General features: G+C 39.9%; 1 protein-coding gene and 1 non-coding gene across 2 annotated transcripts in view; one reads left to right on the top strand and one right to left on the bottom strand.

The window, feature by feature from the left end:
- Positions 1-25,667, bottom strand: part of KIAA1217 (KIAA1217 ortholog) — a 750,771-nt gene that overhangs the window by 608,855 nt on the left and 116,249 nt on the right. The gene's annotated exons all lie outside the window — the stretch shown is intronic.
- On the top strand, positions 3,347-3,428 carry TRNAS-CGA (transfer RNA serine (anticodon CGA)). The gene has a single exon. It is a non-coding gene; the product is annotated as a tRNA-Ser (tRNA).

Here is a 25,667-nt window from a genome sequence, read left to right on the forward strand (position 1 = left end):
CCCTCCCCAATGTCCAGGTCACTCCTCTTCCTCTAACCCATGTAAAATGTCACGTGTCCTGTCCCTCAATGTCTGGTCTAGATAACAATGTCTTGATCTTGCCCCTTACCATCTGCTTGCCTCCAGTATACTATGACCTGGTCTCGTCCTGGCACTCTCCTCTGTCCAGTGTTCCCAGCCTGGAATCTACAGCTGGAACCCTGCCCTTTTCTCCTCTTGCTGAGCCTGCTGCTCTGTGACCTGTCGCTGGGCCTCTCCAGGACTGTTCTCACTAGCTCTATATCGCCTTGGCTTTCCTTAATCTTTGCGCATGTGCATAGATGAAAACTTCTATTGTCCTGTCATCTGTCCCGGTACAGGTGAAGGAACAAAGAGAGCCTTGCCTACCTGAGAACTTCCTTTATCTGTTACAGTCTCCCACCGCTGCCATGCCATTATCTATTTTAACTAGATACCATTATGGCAGGCAAGATTTAAAGTACCAATCAAATTGACTGGTTTACCTGGCTCTCCTCCCTTCCACCACCACCATAACAATTCTGTTTCTTCACAAAGGGAGCACTGCCTCTGCCTGGCTTCTTAATCAGAAACAAATGTGCCCTCCCAGCTGCAGCTGAAACTTTCTCCTGGAGGAAAAAAAGTCCTTATTTGATGGGGAAACTGTTGGGGCATTTCAACTTCACTTACCAGCCTGAATCTTGCCTGCATATCTGAATATCAAGAAATCCCAAGGCAGTCAGTCTATACCTTCTTCTATATAGAGAGAAAAGCTTCAGTAAGAATTTGTCGATTGCCTCGAGCAGGCCCCAGTAACGTCTCTTTCATCCTAGCCCTGAGATTATATTCAAGGCTCTTTAGGAGAATGAGACCCATCATTGTTACTGGTATCTGGCATATTTGGTACGCCACGGGGAGTTTGCCAGACTCTGCCCTGTGGGCAGGCTACATTCGATAGCCTGCAAGTTTGTCCAAAGTAGTAATGAGACAATAAGATGTCATAAAAAAAAGTTCTGATAAGATGTCGCGCGGCCGCGAATGCGGCCACGCGGTTCCAGGATCTGGATTTTATAGTCTCTGAGTCTTGGCCGCTGATGGGATTACACGGCGCCAGGGGGCCAGGTGGTGGGTGTGACCCCCGCCTACTGGAATTTGGAGGATCTGGGTGGAAGATGCTCAACTCCAATTCGAGTAGGCTTGGAGGTCTCGGCCCCGGAACCCGCGTGGCTTTGTCCCTCTGCCAGTACCTTCATGTGTGCAGAGAGTGGTCTCAGCATGGTGGTGGCTGGTCCTGGAGGTCTTTGGCTGCCGGAGCCCTGGTCGGGGTGGGGAGGAAAGCTCAACCCGCTCCCCTCCAAGGGGCTCCGGGAAGGAACACCCAGGCGCGGGGGCAGAAGACTGCACTGTTCTCGTCTGGGATCTGGATTTTATAGTCTCTGAGTCTTGGCCGCTGATGGGATTACACGGCGCCAGGGGGCCAGGTGGTGGGTGTGACCCCTGCCTACTGGAATTTGGAGGATCTGGGTGGAAGATGCTCGACTCCAATTCGAGTAGGCTTGGAGGTCTCGGCCCCGGAACCCGCGTGGCTTTGTCCCTCTGCCAGTACCTTCATGTGTGCGGAGAGTGGTCTCAGCGTGGTGGTGGCTGGTCCTGGAGGTCTTCGGCTGCCGGAGCCCTGGTCGGGGTGGGGAGGAAAGCTCAACCTGCTCCCCTCTAAGGGGCTCCGGGAAGGAACACCCAGGCGCGGGGGCAGAAGACTGCACTGTTCTCGTCCGGGATCTGGATTTTATAGTCTCTGAGTCTTGGCCGCTGATGGGATTACACGGCGCCAGGGGGCCAGGTGGTGGGTGTGACCCCTGCCTACTGGAATTTGGAGGATCTGGGTGGAAGATGCTCGACTCCAATTCGAGTAGGCTTGGAGGTCTCGGCCCCAGAACCCGCGTGGCTTTGTCCCTCTGCCAGTACCTTCATGTGTGCGGAGAGTGGTCTCAGCATGGTGGTGGCAGTAAGAATTGTGTTGGGAAAATCATGAAGAAAGCTAGAGAAATAGTACAGAGGTAGGGCACTTGCCTTGCACACAGTTAAGCCCAGCACAATTCCCAGCATCCCATATGGTTCCCGCAAACTCACCAAGAGTAATTCCTGAGCACAGAGACAGGAGTTAACCATGAACACTGCTGGATGTGACCCACAAACAGACAAACAAAAATCTAGGAAGAGAGGCCTACATAAAATCAAAAAGCAGTTATCCCAGCTGCCTATATTATTAAAGGAAAAACCAACTAACCTAGCCCTTCAGATGTAAATAGGAACCAATTCCAACATTTAAATCAGAAAAGAAAAAACTAAGAATGACAAAAACAGCAGGCATTAGGCACTGGAGACATAATTCAAGGAACAGAAGTGATTCCACCAAAATTCTAATTAGTACCTTCTGAGTGAGTCAATAAGTTAGAGCCATAAAACAAGGAACAAAATACAATTTAAAAAAATTCATTAAAAAACACAAATTACTATATATTCAAATTTGTTCCTCTCTTTTTAATTGACAATCTTGGCAAGAGAGAAGCTAATATGGAATCTACAATTGAGAGTAAAAATATATCGACAAAAAAGTAGGACGGTTAATTGTAATGGTCAATATTAATCTAACACCAGTTTAAGAAGGGCAGAACATAAAATATAGAAGTAAGAGGAGGAACATTCCAAGTTACCATGAAGGAAAGTACTTATGAGCAAAATACGGGCAAGTGTATCAAGTAAAAAGTGAATTTCCCACATTTACAACAGTCTCATGCCAATCATCATCATCATCATCATCGTTATCATCTTAAAGTTTTCAAAAAGGAATCCCAGTGATCAAAAGAAAACAAATAGTAGCCACTAGTCATCTCATCAGCAACACAAACTAATAGGAAATAATGAATCAGGCCCTTCCCTAGGCAGTGAGAGTGGTTTGGAAGCTCGTCCTCTGAAGGCAGACTGAGTCTCAGGTCATATGAGAGGGAAGAGTGATTAGCAAGCAAGCAAGCAAGAAGCAGAGCACCTTTACCAAAAAATAAAATGAAGAAAATGATTAAAGCGATTTATTTTCATTAAAACCAGCCTTCCATCTGGTTTGAATGAAAAGAAGTAAAGTAAAGTAAGAAAAGGCCCTCCCGTTGATCATCGACTTGCTCGAGCGGGCCCAGTAACGTCTCCATTGGAGACTTTGTTGTTACTGTGTCTGGCATATCGAATACTCTCGGTAGCTTGCCGGGCTCTCCGAGAGGGGCGGAGGAATCGAACTCTGTTCCGCCATGTTGGCTGCGTGCAAGGCAAACGCCCTACCCGCTGTGCTAAGTACCGAGCTGTCATGGCCGAGTGGTTAAGGCGTTGGACTCGAAATCCAATGGGGACTCCCCGCGCAGGTTCAAATCCTGCTCACAGCGGATGCTAGAATGAAAAGAAAATAATAAGATATGCAGGATGTAGAGGCTCAAGAACATTTTCCAACCAAATAGCATAGCAAAGCCTTCAGGTGATATTAACAAGCTACAAAAGACTTGGATGACCAAAGGATCAGGAGAAGGTGAGCAATTGTTTTTATGTAAACTTGAAAAGTATCAGCTGAGAGCTTAAGGTACAACACCCATGACTATGTAAAATGGAAGGTCAAGCTAACACAGGCTGGAGGTAGGTGTGTGATGAGGCTGGGGAGGAGTAGAAGGTCCAGGAACTACTCACATTGGACACTCGCTACACTGATTGAGAAATCAATGTGTGAGAGCCTTGCTAACTGTGTAGCATGGTCTTGCTAACACGTCCAGCAAATTCTCTCTTAATCCTTGAAACAGCCTTCTAAAATATACAACATGATTATTTTTGACACATACAGAATATTTTTGATACTTATAGACTGATGCCTATGGTTGATGTCTCAAGAAATAAGGAATTTAAGTGTATATTAAGATTATGAAATTAATTCACAAAAATCATAGAAGGCGACTTTTTTAGAGTGAAGAACAGAACAAGAAGATTCCTCTTCTTTCCTAACAGGGAAGCAATATACACTGCTCAGATGGATAATTCAAGAGCAGGACAAGTGGGTAGAAAACAATGAGAAGAGACAGAGGGCATACATGGTTTGGGAAGGTGGTTATTTTCTATGTTAACAACTCTGTATTCTTCCAAGCTTACTACCAGCAAACATGACACATTTATAGTAAAATCCCCTTCGGCGTCCAAGAGTGGGTATCAGAGAGCAGCTGTGGAGACAGCTGGTCACAATGCAAAACTCTGGGATCCAGAGGGCCCTTCCTGTCAGGAAGGAAGCTGCCAATTTCTAGGAATGAGTACACGATTCTAGAAGCTAGGGTGAGGGGTTCACTCAGAGCTCCCTCCCCTCTCCAACTCTTTCTGTCCCCACCAACCCTGAGCCACATTTGACATCTGTGGCCACTGAGGGAGAGACTTCTCTCCCTAATATGGACAGGGCTCCTGACTCTGTCTGGGCATTGCTTTGATCACTAAGCACACGCACATACAAACATAACTCCACACATATCTATACCTCATAAAACACAGCATGTAAGTAGTCTGTGTGTTGACGAGTACGAGTGACTTAGGTAAGAGACTTAGGCAACGTGAAGGCTCCTTGTGACAAACCCCCGAGTCTTTTATCAGAGTTCCAAGCAAGCATATCAATTTCTGCAACAGAATTCCTCTCAGAGATTCTAAACAAGGTCATCTTCCATCCAGGTTGCATCCTTTGGTGACACAATTTTAGAGCCTTGCAATTATGGTATCAACAAAAGAGACGAAGCTGCTCCATAGGTGGGGTATTTTACTCCAAAATATACCTGAGTGCAAAGCAAATTTAAGGGAATTGAGAAAACTGCTTTTTTGGGAGAAACCCATAAATTGATCTGGTCCCTTAAGAATAAAGAAGAAAGGAGATTTTACAGAGGATTGCAGCTATTGAATCATTCTGTCGTTAAATTAATTACTGCAACTGATTAGTTTTCCAGGAACACTTGGAGTAGAGAAAATGTTGCTGGCAAAATAGTAAAAAATCTGGCAGCCCAGAGATTTAAACATTAGAAGTCATTCAGAAACAAACAGAGGCAACTTAACACAATGGTTAAGAATCCTTTGATCTAATTATGTCTGCTAATTTACCCAACCATTTTTCTTCCTACTGATGTATTTGGTGTCACCATATAAGTTCAATTAATTTCTCTCTAGTAAGAGGTTAGGTAAATTCATCTTTCTATAAATATTTTGAAATGCCTAAAATCTATGCAATACTTTGTTAACTCTTTGGTATCTGAAATTGCCATATGTACAACAGATCACAAATACAATAATCTGCACAGAGTCACTCAAGAAAGTATTATTTTTAAAATATGATAAAATTGAATCATATCAAATTAAAGAAAATATTTCTAACAGTTTAGAAAGGGAGATCTTGCTGAGACTACCCAATAAATAAACAAAATAGTTGGATGAGGGATCAGAGCTGTGGCTCAACCATAGACCACATGCCTTCCACCTATTAGTCTCTGGATTTGATCTTTGACATCAGGGTGTGGAGGGAAGGTTGCATTAAATGCCCAACTTCGAAGAAATTGTAGGTGTGGGAATAATTAAATATTCTAAATAAAATGAACTGAATATAATAATGAAATATTGAGAAAACTCCAGGTAAAGGAACTATCTCTGAAGTGTTCTCCTTTTATATATTTTAGCTGTATATTTTCATCAGAGTAATCACTCCTTTTCCTTTCTGGGAAAATTACTGCAAATAGAATGAATAGTTTCTCTTGCTTCAAATATTGCAAGCAAAGGTTTTGGTATCAATAAGATTCAAGTGTCAAGTAGTTACCCTGGTATCAGAGAAAGTCATATATGATCCAAAAAATACTTACTAAATCACAGCACTTATTTTCCTCTCAGTTCCTTTCTTCCTAACCTGAATTTTGTTTTCCAGATTCAGAATCATCTTACAGCCTCTACGTCTGAAGAGATTGCTTAGAGCACAGTAATCTGGTATTTAACCTTAGCAGCAGCGCCTGTCAAATTGAATAGCTTTACATTTTCTTACCCCTTTATCTGCACTATAGAGCAATAATACACGGAAAGGATTGTAGATGTTTTGTAGATGGTAATAAGAACGAGGGCAGTCTTTTTTATTCACTATAGATGCTAAGGCTTTTAATGTATTTCAATCTGAGTTACCTTAACTACTTTATAAGCCAAATCCCCTAATGACACTTTGAGATGAGTATGTGAAATATGGAGGCAGAGAATACCACAAATTTAATTAAAAAAATGAAACATGTTTCAAAAGTAGTCTGGCATGATTGCTACATTCCCACTTCCAATAGCTACATGTGCCTGGGTTCACATACCAGCCACACAATCCCACTTAAAACAGATGGAAGAATATGGCATATTTCCGAGGGTTGGCGAGAGCAGAAGATGAGTACAATTTAGAAGTAACTGTAAGACTCAGAACATCTGAGGACTTATGACTAGTAAGTAATTACTAAAGAGTTACTGTTATTTTCGAAAGTTTTGGAGAACATATTCTCTCCCTTACACTAAAAGGTGATTAGAATCCCAGGTTAGGCCACCAGATTCTATTTACTTTTTAATGTTTCTACCGGCATTACTGATCATGGATACACACACACATACACAATAGTAGTGTGTAAAAACCAAACCCTCATTTTACAGGAGCACCATACACAGAAAACCACCAAGCCCACCTCAGATAGTGCCTTCTTCGAGAAGCCCTAAAATTTTGAAAGAGGGTGGTTGCTCCCCTCACCTGCCAGGGATGCATCAGAAGAGGTGATCTGGATCATACCACTCAGAACTCTGTGCATTTCCTGCAGGAACACTGGGGTATAACTCTAACACTCAAAGCCACAGTCTCTAGATTCCAAGGCAATGTCCAGCACTAATTTTGATAGGGATTTGCTGCACTGGAGTGAGAGCCAGACCCCGTATACATGTTCTTTGAAAAGCTGAATGCATTTCTGTGCTAGATGCTTAGAACCATATAGGAAATCAACCAAGATAACTGAAAGATAACTGATAACCCTCAATGGGCCAGGATGGGTTCAGATTTCTGTGACAACCTGGAATCTTCCTTTGGCTAGAAATGCACTCTCTTCTGACACCTCCTTATGAACTATGAACTGTCATCCTAAACCTATCTCTGAGGCTACCCCTTCTATGACCCCATCACAGCTGCCCCTGAGGTCTATCTCTAGGTGGTGGTGCCTGTAGTGCTCCTTGCTCATGCCTGTTCTGTGTGCATCACTGTTTGCACTCAGTCTTTCATAGGCATGGAAATTATCAAAGCAGCTTGTAAACAGTGCAATTTCAGTCCCCTGGAATTGCCAAAGTGATGACAATAGTAAAGATATCTTTTTGTGTTAATAAGGTGACCTGCTATTTGCCTGGGAAGTCAACTCTGTAATTAATCCCCAAGGAGAGAAGAAAGTCTTGAAGTTGATGCAATCACTAATATGCAATGAATTAATTACCTTAATCACTTAATCACTTAACTTCCTGTTAGTCGTCGATTTGCTCGAGCAGGCGCCAGTAACGTCTCCATTTGTCCCTGTCGCGTGCTAGTGTAGCCCAATGGCATCTGTTCGCTCTGGGAACATGAAGAGCCTCAAACCGATCGTTCATGATCTTGATGAAGAAGTCTGACCATCTGGTAGGTGGGCAGCCACGCGGTCTTTTGACATCCCGTGGAATCCAGTCGGTAACAGCTCTAGTCCAGCGGTCGTCTTTAAATCTCGTTACGTGACCAGCCCATCTGATTTTTGACACCTTGGCAAATGAGACAGTGTCCCTGATTCTTGATAGTCGACGGATGTCGGAACTCTGGATTCTTTCTCTCATTTGAGTGAAACGTGGTATTCCAAGCATAGCTCTTTCAATTCCTCTTTGAGAGACCTGAATAGTGTTCTCATCCTGTTTGCGTAGGGCCCAGGTCTCTGAGGCATATGTTAATGCAGGGAGAACAGTGGAATCAAAGAGATGTGCCCGGAGCCGGAGGTTCTTCATCCTCTTAGCTATTTCTTCGACGTTCTTGAAGGTGTTCCAAGCCACTCTCCTCCTCCTGCGCAGCTCGGGTGCCAGGTCATTTGTCATGTTGACTTCTTGACCTAGGTACACATAGCTGTTGCATTCGGAGATGGTCGTTCCGTTGAGAGCGAATGGGGCATCAGGAACGAGGCTGTTTCTCATAAACATTGTCTTCGTAAGATTCAGCTGTAGTCCTACCTTTCCACACTCACGGTCAAAGTCGGCCAGCATTTGTGCCGCTTGGCTGATGTTTGGTGTTATTAAAACAATGTCATCAGCAAAGCGGAGGTGGTGTAGTTGCCGTCCATCTATTTTCACTCCCATTCCTTCCCATTCCAGTCATCGCATGATGTTCTCGAGGGTGGCACTGAAGAGTTTCGGTGAAATGGTAGCACCCTGCCGAATCCCTCTCTTGACATCAATGATTACTTCTTTGTAGAATGGTGAGATCTTGGTAGAGAATCCGCAATACAGCTCACGGAGGATCTTGATGTATTGGGCTTGGATGCCCTGATTGGCTAGGGCTTCAATGACGGAGGAACGCCAATAGAGAGATAGCCACAAAAAAACGCCTGTCTTCGAAAACTCTTGAGCTTATTCACCAGCGTGATTTGGCGCATGCCTCAGGCAACTGCAAGCTAACTTCCGAGCTCGCAAAGCAGTGCAGAGACGCGATCAAGGAAGACCTCAAAGAGAGAGGAGCAGAAGTGCTGGTAGAAGCGGCAGAAGCTGGGAAAAGTATTCGTAACGCCCGCCTGTCCTTCGCCAACTACAAGACCAAGATGACTGCCCTCCGACGTCCTGATGGATCCATCACATCCTCCAGAACAGCAATAGAGAAGATTATCCATGACTTCTACTCAAATCTCTTCGATAGCCATGTCCACTTGCCGACATACCAAATCCCACAGGATGGATATGTCGTTTCCAACGTTCTCCCTTCTGAAATCCGACACGCCATTTTGTCAGTAAAGAAACGAACAACACCCAGCCCAGACAAGGTCAGACCTGAACACCTGAAGAACCTGCTGTCAGTACTCATCAATACACTGAATTAATTACCTATGATCATATAATGAAATATCCATAAAAACTTGAAAGTATATAACTCAGAGAACTTCTGTTCTGATGAACAGGTAGAGATTTAAGAAGAGAGGAATAAGTAAAAGCAAGGAATCTCGTTGCTCTTTCTCTGTTATTTCCTTGCTCTACACATCTCTTCCGTTTGACTTTACTGAGTAATATAGTAACCAAACTGTTATTTTCTGAGCTCTGTGTTTAATTCTTCCAATTAATGGCACCTATATAGGGCTCTTCGAACCTGAAATCTACATTTGTTATGAAGAAAAACAGTCTTGTGATTGGTTTCTGAGTTGTGAATGTAGTGACTATGTGAGAATACAGGTGAAAAAACAGGAGGAAGGCTGAGACAATAAAAAAATAAAATATAGATATAATAAATATAGATATAAAAAGAAAGTGACAATATAGATGCAAAACTCTTCCACAAAATATTGGCAGATTAAACCTAACAAAACCAAACAAGAATCATTCATCATGACCACATGGCATTCAATACAGTGATTTCATGATGTTTTGATATATGAAATTCAATCAATGTGATACACCACATTAACAAAAAGGTAAAAATAACAATTATCTCACTAGACACTGAAAAATTATTTGAAAATATTTCTTATTTGCTTAACCAGTGTGAAAGCCAGACCCAGAATTACCAGAGTTATTGAGAGAAATATTCTCAACAAATAAAGAAAAAAGAAATATATCAATATAATAATAATAATCAGACATGATAAAACCACAGTTTATATTATTCTCATTGATAAAAGACATTCCCTAATGATGAAACAAGATAAGGACAAGATAAGGCTATCAGCTTCTGTCATTACTGTTAAACACAATTTTTGAAGTCCGAGTCAAAGCAATTAGGCAAGTAAAAGATAAACAGGAAATCAAAATCAGGAAAAGTAATACCATAACTATTCACAAGTGACATGACAAGACTCATAGAAAACCATAAGAATTCATTAAAATGTTCTACATTATTAGAAAATGATCAAGATACAAAATAAATCTACATAAATCAGTTGCATTTCTATGCAAAATAAAGATAAATTAAGAAAATTATATCATTTACAATCATATAAGAAGAGATTAACCACCTGGGTATAAACTTAAGAAAGAATGAGAAAGTCTTAAAACAGTGAAACTGTAGGAAATTCTCAAAGAAAAGGAAAAAGATACAAATAAATGGAAAGATATCCTGTGTTAATTGATTAGAAAAATAAGTATTTATATATGTCCATTTTACCTAAAACATTTTACAGACTTAATGAAATCCATATCATAATTTCGATAGAATATTTTGAGGAAACAGAACAAACAATTCTAAAACTTGCATGAACCTCAAAAGACCACAAATATCCACGGCTGTATTGAGAAAAAGGAGAATTAGAAGTATCATGTTCCTACATTTAAAATTGCCAACAAATTAGTCTGGTATTGAAGCAGAAACAGATAAGCTAATCAATGAAACAGAATCCAGAGCCCAGAAATAAACCTACATATAGTAATTCATGACAAAAAGGACAAAAACAATGACAAAAAGAAAACCTCCATAACAAATGATGTTGGTAAACCTGAACAGCCTCATGCAAAATATTGATCCTATATCCATATTTAATAATATACACAAATTGAAAACTTGAATATAAATTCTGAATCCATAAAATTAGTAGAAGAAAATATAGATAAAATGCTTATAAAATAAGCTAATTGATGTCTTTATGAACTCAACTACAGTTGTATGGGAAACAAAGGCAAAATAAACAAATGGGAGTGCATCAAACTAAATAGCTTCTGTGCCACATTATAAAAAAAACCTTGCATCAAAATAATGAAATGGTATTGAATAAGAGATGTTTTCACAATCATATGTCAGATAAATGGCCAATGTCTAAACTATATAAGTCACTCATATAAGTTACAATAATTTAAATAAAATAAAAAATGTGGGTAGAAGATCTGAACAAATATTTATCCAACAAAGACATACAAATGGCCAACAAGCATATTAAAATATTCAATATCAATTATTAGGAAAATTTAAACAAATGCCACAATGATATATCATTATGCATAATCTGAAAAAAGATTAATCAAAAGATAATAATATTGAGGAAAGGGAATTCTGATACACTGTTGGTGGGAATATAAGCTTCTATAGCCTAATGGAAAGCAGTATGGGTATGTCTTAAACAAGCAAACAGAAACATAAAAACGGAAATGCCAAATGATCCAGTAATACCACTCTTAATTATCTATCTGAATAACATTAGAGCCCTAATTGATAAGGCTTTATGCTCCTATGCTCATAGCATAATTATTCAAGCCAAGACACGGAATAAATATAAGTGACCACTGATAGATGACTGGACAAAGAAGAACATGTATTCAATAGATGACTACTTGGTTATTTGAAAAGTTGAAATCATGTTTTACCCAGTAACATGGATAGAGTCTGATACAAACCAAATATTAAAATAAGTCAGAGAATGAAAGACAATTATTACAGGATGTTTTTTCTCATAGACAATCAAATCAAAAGAAATGTAAAAGAAAAACAAACAACAAAAATTACATTTAGAAAAGAATGATAGGTACCAATGAAGAAGTGAAAAGTGTTAAAAGAAATAATGGAGGTGTTGGGTGAGTTTGATAGTGTGATAGCACTAGAACATGAGGCAGGGCAAACACATCTTGAGGTATGAATGTATTCCCTAAAGCACATAGCATTGTAAGCCAATGATAAATCAATAAAATTTAATATAAAATGAGTAAGTGAGGAGCAGTAAGCATATGGGAAATTAGTTAATGAGGATATCACTGAGGATACTTGACTCTCAACAACAGAAGTTAGGCCAAGAAATTTTTTATAAAACAGGACCTCATCGTGAAACACAATAGGAGTTTAAAAAATAATAACCAGGGACAATATAGCCCTTCAAGCATTTGAAAAGTCTAAATAGAGCTTTAAAATAACAACAGACTCAACACAAAATAGAAGCAGCTACAAATCAAAGGGGATGTTTTATGTGCCCAGCCTGGAAGAAACATGTAGGCCATGAAGAGCAGCAGCTTGAGTGCCACGATACAAAGTCAGCACCACGGACAGGGCACGAGGGCATCGTAAACCAAGCCCCAAAGAAGACCTGTGGAGACTGTGGCCCTGGTCCCAGTTCTCTGTTCAAAGCTATTTCCATTTATTTGGGAGAAATACAGAACGATGGAGAGCTTTTGTTGTTCTCAAGAAAAATTACTATCATTAAACTCTTCATGGCAGACCTTTGAAATGTTATAAAGGAACACGTGCTATCAAAACCACTGCTGTTTCTGGTCCTGTTACAAAACTTCAAGTTCCTAATCTTTTAAACATGATGCCCAACTATTATATATTTTAAGTATATATTAGATTTTATATTTATATTATATAAAAGGTAAATCTATATATAATGTATAACATAGTATATAATTGCTTTACAAGATAAAACACATACATTTTGGTAGAGCCAGAGGGCACTGTTGAAGAAAACACTCTCAGATATAATAATATAAAATTGCATAAAATCTAGATAGGCTGATTCTTTCATTATAAAAATAGGATTTAGATTAAGGTAAGATGGCAAGATTGAAACACACGTATTGGCATACACAACAGACAAGACTGGTAATAAATAATTTTTGAAATTCTTACTGTGTACCAGAAAAATCTATGAATTTATCACTAATCTCATTTAAGTAACCTCCAAATTAATATTGATGTAAATTGCCATATTAATATTTATATCCCCCTTATTTTGCACACAAAGACACTGAGAACTCAAGAGGGTAAGCAATTTGTCTGAGAACACACAGATCTTAAGGAATAAATCCAGATTAGCTCCAACAGCCAGAGACCAAGGTTTGCTTCTGCTTTACTGACCATGTTGTGAGACCTACTCATGGCAAACCATTTTTGCTGTTTTGTTTTGTTTTTTTACTTACACCCAGTGGTATTCAAGGACAACTGCCAGCTTGGTTCTCAGTCATACTTGGTGGTGTTTGAGATATCATATGGTATTGGAGATCAAACCCAGGTCTCCTGTATGCAAAGAAAGTGCCACAATCCTATTAACTAGGCCCCTAGTTCTCTGCCCATCATTTTAATCTATGGCAAATTGGACAGTTATCTCACTCACTGTTTCCTAAAGTATTACAGTATAGAATAACATAACTATTCAGTACTAAAGTCCACGAAACTCTTTTCATTTAAACCAATATTAAAACTCTCACAAAATAAAAAAAATTAGTCCTGTTGAGTATAATTACTAAGGAAAGGACTTAATACAACCTTGTGAAAAAGTTGGCTTTTCTATGGGGTACAGTCTCCTTTAAAACAAGCATGAGGTGCCAGAAAAATATTACAGGAGTAAGACACTTTCCTTGTATGCAGTTAACCCTGGTTAGATCCCCAACATAGCACATCATTCCCAGAGCATCGCCAGAGGCCATGCCTGACAGCAGAGCCAAGAATAGCACCTGAGCACCACTAGGTGCGGCCCTCCTCCCAAATTAAGTAAATAATTTACAAATCTTTCACTGTCATTGTCCTCCTAATGTTCATGGATTTGCTCGAGTGGCCCAGTAATGTCTCCATTGTGACAACTGTTACTGTGTTTGGCATATTGAATACGTCGCGAGTAGCTTGCTATACTTTGCCATTCGGGCGAGATACTCTCCCGGTAGCTTGCCGGGCTCTCCAAGAGGGGCGGAGGAATCAAACTCGGGTTGGGCATGTTGGCCACTTGCAAGGCAAATGCCCTACCCCACTGTGCTACCGCTCCAGCCTAATTTACTAATAACAAAATAAAAAAAACAGAAATATGACTTCTGAATTTAAAGCCATTTTAAAATGAACCAAGTCAGAAGATAAAGCTGATATTTCAATGTGAAAAAAAAAACACTAGAAGGTATATTTGGATTAAATATCTAAGAGACAATGAGTTTATCTTTCTCCAAGATTTTAAAGGGAAAAATTTTCTCCCTGAAGAAAAAATAAAACAAAACAAATACTAAACCAAAACAAACCCAGGCTTTTAAACTGTATTATTTAGTGTTAAACTTGCTTCAAGAAAAAAATATCCAGGCATTTCTAAATACCAATGTGAATATCAGAGACAAAAACAAACAAAAATCATGGGTTTGTATGAATGTCTAGAATTCTGAGGCCAGTGTGTGTGTGTGTGTGTGTGTGTGTGTGTGTGTGTGTGTGTGTGGTTATTCTGATAACACGTTAAACTAAAGAAAGGATAAACAGCTAGGACCCTGGTATGCTTACCATCCCTGAGCCGCTTCCTGTTCGTCCTCAATGCTGTGCCTGGTATTCTTCCTTCCCTAGGTCAGTCATTATTTGAACCCGAGACCTGGCATTCCCTGCATATGCGCCCCAAGGGTCGTCTAGGACCCTGTGATGCTCACCATCTCTGAGCCTCTTCCTGTTCATCCCCAACTCTGTACCCAGTCTTCTTCCTCCCCCAGATAATTTACTCATACCCAGAAATCTCGTGTAACATCTCAGTCTCCATACCTCCACACCAACATGAAGAAACAACACAAATCCCCACCCCGAGTGAAGGATGATGAAAACAGTCCAGAAGCCTCAGTAGGTGCTACTCACCTAAGGGACCTCTCTGAGAAAGAATTCAGATATGAAGTAATGAAGATGTTTGATGAACTCAATGAAACAGTGAGATAGATAACCAGTAAATTAAAGGAGGGCATGATAGAAACAATCAAGAAAATATAGGAAGAAATGAGAGCAGAACTTGGAAAGTTATGCACAGCAATGTTATGAATAAAAGGTTCGGTAGATGAAATAAAAAAATCAGTCTATTCCCTCAACAGTAGAATGGCCACAGCTGAAGACAGAATCAGTGAGCTGGAAGGTCAGCTGAAGAAAGCCTACAGGCAACAACAAACAATGGCAAGAGACCTAAAAATATCTCTAGACCGAATCAGAGTCCTAGGAGATTATTCCAAGAGGAACAACATTAGAATCATTGGAATACCAGAAGATTAGGGAAACAATCCCAATGAAAAAGCCACAGTTAAACAAATCATTGATGAAAAGTTCCCAGAGCTGGACAATGCAGCCATTCAGATTCAAGGAGCCTGAAGAAATTCAGGAACTTCATAGACTCAAAACCAAACCTAAAAGAAGGACTAAAGGGGATATTATAAGACAAGAAAAACCCTACAAGCACAACAAACCCTTACAGAAAGACAACACAAAATCCCATAACAATAATCTCTTTCGGCATCATTGTCTAAATTCACCAATTAAGAGACACAGAGTGGATTCAGAGACAGAACCCAACATTCTGATGCCTACAAGAAATTCATCTGAACCGTCAGAGCAAACACAGACTCAAAGTTAATGGAAAACAATCCTGCAAGCAAACAGCTCCCTCAAAAAAGCTGGGTGGCCATACTAGTATCCGGCAACATAAATTTCAGATTGAAAAAGATTAGAAGGGAGAGCGAAGGCCATTTTCTACTTATCAAGGGATACATACAACAGGAAGAAATCACACTCTTAATGCATACACACCTACTGAGGGAACAAAAAATATTTAAAATATCTGCTAACAGATCTTAAGGAGGACATTGCTAGCAACACAATAGTAGCCATTTTCTACTTATCAAGGGATACATACAACAGGAAGAAATCACACTCTTAATGCATACACACCTACTGAGGGAACAAAAAATATTTAAAATATCTGCTAACAGATCTTAAGGAGGACATTGCTAGCAACACAATAGTAGCCGGAGACTTCAACATCGCCTTATCACATCTGGATAGATCAACAAGAACAAAACTCAGCAAGGAAACATTCCGGCTCTGAAGGAAGAAATAGAAGAGAGAGGGCTTATAGACCTATACAGGGCTTAACACCTCAATAAAGAGAGAATACACATTCTTCTCCAGTGCACATGGAACATTTTCCAAAATATGCTATGTCATAAAACATGTGCTATGTCATAAAACATACCTCAATAGAATCAGGAAGATAGAAATAGTATTAACAATTTTTTCAGACCATGATGCACTGAAGATAGAAGTGAATCACACAGAGACATAGAGAACCAAATCAAACACCTGGAAATTAAACAATTCAATGTTGAACAACAAGTGGGTCAGGAAGGAAGTCAAGGACGAAATCAAAAGATACCTGGAAACAAATGAGAATGATGACACTAGCTACCAGAACCTAGGGGATAAAGCTAAAGCCATGTTATGGGAAAAAATTATAGCTCTCAGGAAGGAAGAAAGGGCCCACATAAACAACTTGACTTCACAGCTGAAGATCTTAGAAAAGGACCAACAAAAGAAGCACAAACCAGACAAAAGGAAAGAGATCATAAAACTTACAGCAGAAATTAACAACATGAAACCCAAAAAATAATCCTAAAGATGAATGAAACCAAGAGCTGGTTCCTCAAGAAAATAAACAAGAGAGATAAACCACTAGCAACACTCACAAAGAAAGAGAGAGAATCCTAATAAACCGAATCAGAAATGAGACGAGGGATATCAAAACAGAAACCAAAGAAATTCAAAAGATAATCAGAGACTACTTTGAAAGTCTGTATGCCACGAAAAAAGAGAACCTAGAAGAAATGGATAAATTCCTGGATTCCTATAATCTCCCAAGGCTGAATCATGAAAATCTAGAGTACCTGAATAGTTCTATTAACATCAAGGAAATTGAAACTGTAACAAGAGGGTCAGGAAGAGTCTTCCAATTTTGTTACTTTATGTTCCCCAGATGAATGCAATCTTTCTATGTCTATCCCTTTCTTTCTGAGTCATTTCACTTAACATGATACTTTCCATGTAGTGCCACTTGTATGTAAATTTCATGACTTCGTCTTTTCTAACAGCTACTTAGTACTCCATTGTGTAAATGTACCAAAGTTTCTTTAACCAGTCATCTGTTCTCGGGCACTCAGGTTTTTTCCAGATAGGAGACTAACACCCAATAATGGCCGAGATTAGTACCAGGAATTTTACTCCATGGCTTGGAAGCCAACCACACATGCTAGAGGGAAAGGGAGCTCAGATAGAGAAGGGAACACCAAATAAAGGTGTTGAGAGGATCCTCCCAGGATGGGAGAAGCATGCTGAAAGTAGACTATATACTAAACATGATTGTCACCCATTGCCTCTTTTGCAAACCATAACACCCAATAAGAGAGAGAGAGAACAAAAGGAAATGCCCTGCCACAGAGGCAGCGTGGGATGGGGGTGGGGTGGGGGGTGGGAGGGATACTGGGATCCGTGGTGGTGGGAAATGGGCACTGGTGGAGGGATGGGTGTTTGATCATTGTATAATTGAAACCCAAGCACAAAAATGTGTAAGTCTGCAACTGTACCTCATGATGTCTCACTATTAAAATTAAAAAAAAAATCTTCCCAAAAACAAAAGCCTAGGTCCAGTACGTTTTATGACTAGCAAATTTTTCCAAACACTTAAAGAGGAATTATTGCCATTTCTTCTCAAGCTTTTCCAGGAAATTGAAGAAACCGAAAATCTCCCAGTTTCTATGAAGCCCATATCTCTCTAATATCAAAAGGAAACAAAGACACCACAAGAAAAGAAAACTACAGACCGATATCCCTGATAAACATGGATGTGAAGATTCTTAACAAAATACTAGCAAATAGAATTCAACAACTCACCAAAACAATCATACACCATGACCAAGTGGGATTCATCCGAGGGATGCAAGGATGGTTTAACATTCGAAAATCAATCAACATAATCCATCATATCAACAAAAGAAAAGATAAAAACCATATGATCATATCAATAGATGCAGAGAAAGCATTTGACAAGATCTAGCACCTGTTTATGATGAAAACACTCGCCAAAATGGATATAGAAGGGACTTTCCTCAATATAGTTAAAACCATCTACACAAGCCTATGGCAAGCATCATCCGCAATGGGGAAAAACTGAGAGACTTCCCTCTAAGATCAGGGAAGAGACAAGCCCACTCTCACCACTGCTCTTCTATATAGTACTGGAAGTACTTAGTGGTTAGACAAGAAAAAGATATTAAGGACATTCAAGTAGGAAAGGAAGAAATCAAGCTCTCACTATTCGCAGATGATATGATACTATACTTAGAGAACCCTAATATCTCTACCAAGAAACTCCTAGAAACAATAGACTTATATAATAGAGTTGCAGGCTATAAAATCAATACCCAAAAGTCCATGGATTTCCTATAAGCAAATAATGAGAGAGAAGAAAGTGACATGAAAAAAAATCCCAGAAAAATCAAGTGTCTAGGAATCAGCGTAACTAAGGAAGTAAAAAACCTGTACAAAGAAAACTACAAACGCTACTTTAGGAAATAAAAGAGGACATCAAAAAATGGAAAGATATCCCTTGCTCATGGATCAGGAGAATTATCATAATAGCAATACTCCCCAAAACAAATTCAATGCAATCCCTATAACGATACCCATGACATTCTTCAAAGAAATGGAGCAAATACTCCTGAAATGCATATGGAACAGTAAGCCCCCATGAATAGCTAAAGCAATTCTTGGGAAAAAGAAAATGGTAAGAATCAACCTCCCTAACTTCAAACTCTACTACAAAGCAGAAATAATTAAAATAGCATGGTACTGGCACAAAGGCAGAGCCGCAGACCAGTGGACAGGGCCGAATATACTGACATCTCCCCACAAACGAGTGATCATCTAATCTTTGATAAGGGAGCAAGAAATGTGAATTGGAGCAAGGAAAAACTGTGCTGGCAAAACTGGATGGCTACATGCAAAAAAATGGACTCAGTCTCTACCTAACACCATGTACAAAAGTAAGATCAAAATGGTTTAAAGACCTCAACATTAGATTGGAATCCATAAAGTACACTGAAGACATGGTTGGCAAAACTCTCCACGACACTGAAGCTAATGGTATCTTCAAAGATGACACACCACTGGCCAAGCAAGTGAAAACAGAGACAGACAAATGGGACTATATTAAACTAAGAAGTTTCTGCACCTCAAAAGAAACAATGACCAAAATACAAAGACAGTCTACAGAATGGGAAAGGATATTTGCCGAATACACATCAGACAAGGGGTTGATATCAAGGATATACAAAGTACTGGTTGGACTCCACAAGAAGAAAACATCCAACACCTTCAAAAAATGGGGCAAAGAAATGAACAGAAACTTTCTCAAAGAAGAAATCTGAATGAAAAAAAGGCACATGAGAAAATGCTCTACATCACTAATCATCAGGGAGATGCAGATCAAAACAACTATGAGATATCATCTCACACCACAGAAACTGGCCCACATCCAAAAGAACAAAAGCAACCGGTGTTGGCACGGATGTGTGAGAAAGGAACCCTCCCTCACTGCTGGTGGGAATGCCAAATGGTCCAGTCTTTTTGAAAAACAATATGGACATTTCCCAAAAAACTAGAAACTGAGCTCCCATTTGACCCAGCAATACCACTTCTGGGAATATATCCCAGAGACACAAAAGTGTACAGTTAAAATGACATCTGCACTTCTATGTTCATTGCTACACTGTTCACTGTGGCCAAAATTTGGAAAAAACCTGAGTGCCCAAGAACAGATGACTGGTTAAAGAAATTTTGGTACATCTACACAATGGAATACTACGCAGCTGTTAGAAAAGATGAAGTCATGAAATTTACATACAAGTGGTTCTATATGGAAATTATCATGCTAAGTGAAATGAGCCAGAAAGAGAGGGACAGACACAGAAAGACTGCATTCATCTGGGAAATATAAAGAAACAGAATTGGAGTCGAACGCCCAAGAATAGTTGAGATAAGTACCAGGAGGTCTGCTCCAGGGCTTGGAAGCAGGCAGGCCTCACATGATGGGGGAAAAGGCAGCTAAGATAGAGAAGGGAACACTAAGTAAAGGATGTTTGGAGGACTCGCTTGGGATGCGAGATGCATGCTGAATGTAGATATAGACTGAACACGATAGCCACTCAATACCTCTATTGCAAATTACAACACCCTAAAGGAAAGAGTGATCAAAAGGGAATGCCCTGCCATAGAGGCGGGGTGGGGTGGGGGGATTGGTGTGGGGGTGGGAGGGCTACTGGGATCACTGGTGGTGGAGAATGGGCACTGGTGGAGGGATTGGTACTTGATCATTGTATGACTGAAACCCGAGCACGAAAGTTTTTAAGTCTACAACTGTACCTCATGGGGTTTCACTAATTAAAAAAAAAGACCTAGTGAAATATTAAACTTAATGAAACTTAAAATAAAAGAAAAGAAACGATAAACAGTTAATGTACCTGCCAGTTAAAAGACTATTAAGGGAAGGAATATAACTACACAAAACATGGTCCAGGGGCCATAGCAATAGTATAGCAGCTGGGGTACTTGTCTTGCATGTGACTGACCTGGGTTTGATCCTGGCACCCACATACTCTCCTGAGCCCCACCAGGAGTGATCCCTCAGTGCAGAGCCAGGAGTAATCCTTGAGCACCACTAGGCTTGGCTCAAAAACCCAAATAAATAATTAATAAAATGTTGTTCAGATCTCTACACTTTGGAGAGTAAAAGAAATGTTTTTGGGCCAGGTCAATGGGATTATCTGGACTTGTCAGGCAAAGTCAAGGCCATGATAATATCCAAACATCTCAAAGACCTGCTTTATCAACCTGCTTTTCAAAGCTCTGGAAACATTTATATTTCTGTAAACACAGGTTTTCTCCTTTACTTATTTTCAGTATCATTCCCCCCATTTTACTGACTTACAATTGGCAAGTAAAAATTGTGCATGGTTAAAGGTGAACCCCACAAAGCTTTGATATATGTATACATTTGTGAAATGACTGCCACAATCAAATGAGTCCATCCATCGCCTCACACAATTCATTTTTTGGTTTTTGGATGTGGCAAGAATGTAAGGTCTATTCTCAGCCACTTTAGGAATGCATAACAGTATTATTAACTGGAGTCATAACACTGTGCATTCAATTCCAGAACCTTTTTACCTTGTAAATGAGACTGTGTACACTTTGATCAATCTCTTCCCATTTTTCTACAAACCTCTGACCCTGGTAACTACTGTTCTACTTTCTGGTCTAGGAACTTAATTTTTTAAGAGTCCACATATAAATAAGATTATATAGGATTGACCTTTCTGCGTCTGGCTTATTTAGCTTAGCATATAATAATGTCCTCTGGTCTCATGTTGCAAGTTACAGGATACCTTTCCTTTTAATGAATGAATAGTACTTCACTATCTATAAGCTACTTTTTCTTTATCCATTCCTCTACAAATGAATACCATTTCTGTTTTTGTGGCTTGAAATTGTGAAATGCTGTAACAAATGTGCAGATAGGCTTCTGAAATGCCAAGGATTTTTCCTTTAAAGAGTCTTTAAATTTTCTCCAAAACATATATGTCCTGTACCTCCTTCATTTCTTCTTCTTAACTCTTTCTCTTTCTTCTTCCTTTTTACTCCTTTCTTTCCATGATTTTTGCCTCTTGCACCTATGAAACACCTACCTCCTTCTTTTTAAAATAAATTTTCTCTTTTAGATACAAAACAGCCTACAACCTGCCAAACACATCCCAATTTATCATTACCATTTTTTTTTTTGTTACTTGAATAATTCTCTGTGTTCTGTATTAAAACTAAGAAGCAGGTGGGCTGAATGTTTTATATCACTGTTTCCACACAAAGGCATTTCTGGTAAGCATAATAATATCAAAGGTATTTATGCCCTAATAATTTTTTTGGAGGGGATTTGGATCACAATCTGTAGTGCTCCAGAACTAATTCAAGCTCTGCGCTCGAAGGACTTACATTGTGTTGGGCTCAAACTGGTCCATATCTTAACCTTTAGAACTTGAAATTGTACCAAATGATGTGATGAAAGGGTCTTTGCAAGTATGATTAAGGTTATGGATTTTAAGAAGAGACTATCCTGGTTTTTCTGGGTAGACCCAACCTAACTCCAGTAAAGTGGATAACATTCTACAGCTGTAGATAGAAGAGTTACAGCAAGTGAGCCTGCCAAAGGGAGCCAAAGTGTATGAGAAGGCATCTCATATCTTGTTGTTTCTGAAGTGGAATGGTTACTGGGTCATGTTCAAAGATGGAAGAGAGTTTCTGGGAACTCTAAGAGGCCCACAGATGACAGCAAGCAAGGAGACATAACTCCAGTCCTATGACCGTAACAAACTGGAGACTATCAATTGGACTCTGCTTGAAAGCAAATCATCTAGGATGTCCAGAAAGGAGTATATCCTTCAGCAACAATCTTTCATGTTAACCCGTGAGATCAAAGTGGAGGACCAGTTAAGATAGTATACCAGGACTTCTAACTCACAGGACTATGAAATAATAAATAAGAGTGTTGACTACTAAGTTTATGGCAGCTGTTACAGTGGTGGTGGAAAATGAAAACAGTATTATACATTTTATTTAACCCTGATTTATTTTGGGAGAGAAGGCTCACAAAACTACCCCAAAGTAAAAGAAAATTGCTTTCTTCATCTTTATTTTTAATTTAAACTTTTTATTTTATTTTGGACTGTTTGGACATGATGTGTGCTAATCAATTGTATAATCAAGTCATGTTTTTGGATGAAAAGATAAATTCAGCAAATTTTAGAGATTCATTCTCAAAGCAATATAATTGCTACCAACACTTTCCACTCTTTGGGGAAATCCTCAGTGGGGTCTTTCTATCTCTCCAACCTTTCAAGAGACTTGAGAAGAGTGCTTTGCTTTCTGGAGCTTCTGCCATCAAAACATATCACCAGGATGAAATACAAAGTTTCCCTATTAAGTGGGCAGGAATTGGCACATCTGTGAAACAGAAGAAAACAGAAATTATGAGTGTTGACTCAACTTACCAATTATTTTGACCTGTAAAAAAATTAACCTTCAGGCAAGTCTTAAAGCTCAGAATCACTGTCACTGTCACTGTCCTCCCATTGTTCATCGATATTTCTCGAGCGAGCTCAGAATAACACCATCAATATCATTCATAGTAATAAAAACTGAAGAATTTTGCCAACTTTTCCAGTGGTTGAAAATTCCCATTTTTCTTCCTGCCTGACACAAATCCTTATAAATATGTATGTGGCAAGATAGTTGATTCCATTATGAATCTGTGTTTGTGTTCCTGAAAGTCCAATATAGTTTAGAAAAACTAAGACAGATTTCACCTCTCTTCTTCTAAACAGAATGAGAATTGAACATCAAGTTTGGGGCTTCCAGAAATTTTCTGCTGAGAAATTGAAGAGAGAAACTGCCAAAATTCTGAAAAAAATAACCCTACATGGGCTTTGAGTTATGAATGCTGAAAATGTCCTGGGATATAAAAAATATTGGAGTGGTAGCTGGAACGGGGAGTTAGGCAGGAACTGCCTCCAAACTCCTGTTGGCTGTACATAAGATCTGATGGGAAAAACAGTTGTTTGAGCATGAACTCTAGGAGAAATGGGTTTTCTGGACACATAAGGATGCCACACCCTCAGGAAAAACAGCTTCCTGTGTTGCACTAGACTATAACCTCCCAGACAATACCCAAATAAGCAGTGACCACACCGGCCCTTCCCCAATTTTATTGAACATACAACACCATGAGGTCTCTGGGGCCAATCCCAGATGCAGAGGCATCCAGGAATGACTGAGAAGGGGTGTCCAGCCACCCTAACTCACAGGAGTGAAAATCCAATCTTTAATTAGAGAAAGAAACAAAGTAATGTGATCGTTTTTTGTTCATGCTTCCTTGGAGAAAACTCATACCAGTTATTTTTTTAATTGAATCACCACGAGATACAGTTGCAAAGCTTTCATGGTTGCTTTCAGTCATACAATGTTCTAACACCCATCCCCTCACCAGTGTAACCCTCCTGCCACCCTCCCCCTCTGCTCCTTCCTGCCTCAATAGCAGGCACTTTTCTTCTCTGTGTCTCCTGTCTCTGTCTCTGTCTGTCTGCCTGTGTCTCTGAGTCTGTCTGTGTGTCTGTCTGTCTCTCTCTTTCTCTCTCCTTTTGGGCATTAAGATTTGCAATACAAAATCCATCAGGGACCTAAGCAGCCCCGCCCACCGACAGGTACAGCTGGCATGCTGGGCGCGGCCTCTGGAGCCAGTGACCCAGCCCCCAGACACCCCCCCCCCCAACTGCAAAGCCCTCTCTCTGGCCTAGGCTACCTTGGAGCACCTGCCAAAAGGTGACTCCTGCAAACCTCAGGAGCATGTCAGAGGGAACTACAATCTCGAGCCGGGATGTAAGAGGCCCCTCCCACCGACAGGGCATGCTGGGCTGGGGAAGCTGCTGCTCATGAGGCTACAGTTATTTCCCCTTTCCCAGCACACTGAACTCACAGCTCAACCTCCATCACCTAATTCTATATACGACATCCTGACTATCCCAAACACATTAGGCCATAGACCACTAGCCCATTCCTATCAAAATATACCAAAGACCCATCAAAATAACAGTGAACACAAGTTTCTGAATAAGCCTTACTTAAAAGAACTCTGAAGCTGCACTACTGGCCCAACATAAAGCAAAGAAGAGCACCAAAGAGGGAGTATTCTTAAAGAAGAAAAAGGAAACTGCCATCGACCAAGCCCATCTAGAATCCTCTCTTGCAGTGAGAGGGGGTCACTGATAGTGAACTGGAGGGACCCATATCCATAGTACCACAGTAACATGAAGAAACAACACAGATCCCCACCATGAGGAGTGGATGAAGAAAAGATCCCTGAAACCTCAATAGGGAATTCCCACAAATATAATCTCTCCAATAAAGAATTCATAGATGAAAGGATGAGGATGTTCAATGAGCTCAAAGAAATGGTGGGACAGGCGTTCAATAGAGTAAAGGGAGACATGAAAGAACCAGTGGAACGTACAGCCAACAAAATACAGGAACAAATAAGAGCAGAAATTAGAAAGCTACACACAGAAGTGTCACTAATAAAAAATTTGGTAGATGAAATTAAAAACTCAGTGGGTGCCCTCAACATTATAATGACAACAAGTGAAGACAGACTCAGTGAGCTTGAAGATGAGCTGCAGAAAGCATACAAGAAACAACATAAAATGAAAAAAGACCTCAGAATAGCACTGAGGCAAATAAGAGACCTAGGGGACGAATTCAAGAGGGACAACGTAAGAATCATTGGAGTACCAGAGGACAGGGAGACAACCCAATGAGGTAGCAATAATTAAAGATATCATCAATGAGAAGTTCCCAGAGCTGAAGAATACAGGCATCCAGATCAAAGGAGCCCGAAGGGTACCAGCTAAAAGAGATCCTAATTAAAAGACTCCAAGACATATCATAATCAGAATGACAGATCCCACAGATAGAGACACAATACTGCAAGCAGCAAGGTCAAAGAAGGAAATTACATACAAAGAAGCTCCCCTTAGATTTACAGCAGACTTACCAGAGGAAACTA

Source organism: Sorex fumeus, unplaced genomic scaffold (assembly GCF_029834395.1).
Source record: "Sorex fumeus unplaced genomic scaffold, SorFum_2.1 ptg000007l, whole genome shotgun sequence".
NCBI lineage: Eukaryota > Metazoa > Chordata > Mammalia > Eulipotyphla > Soricidae > Sorex > Sorex fumeus.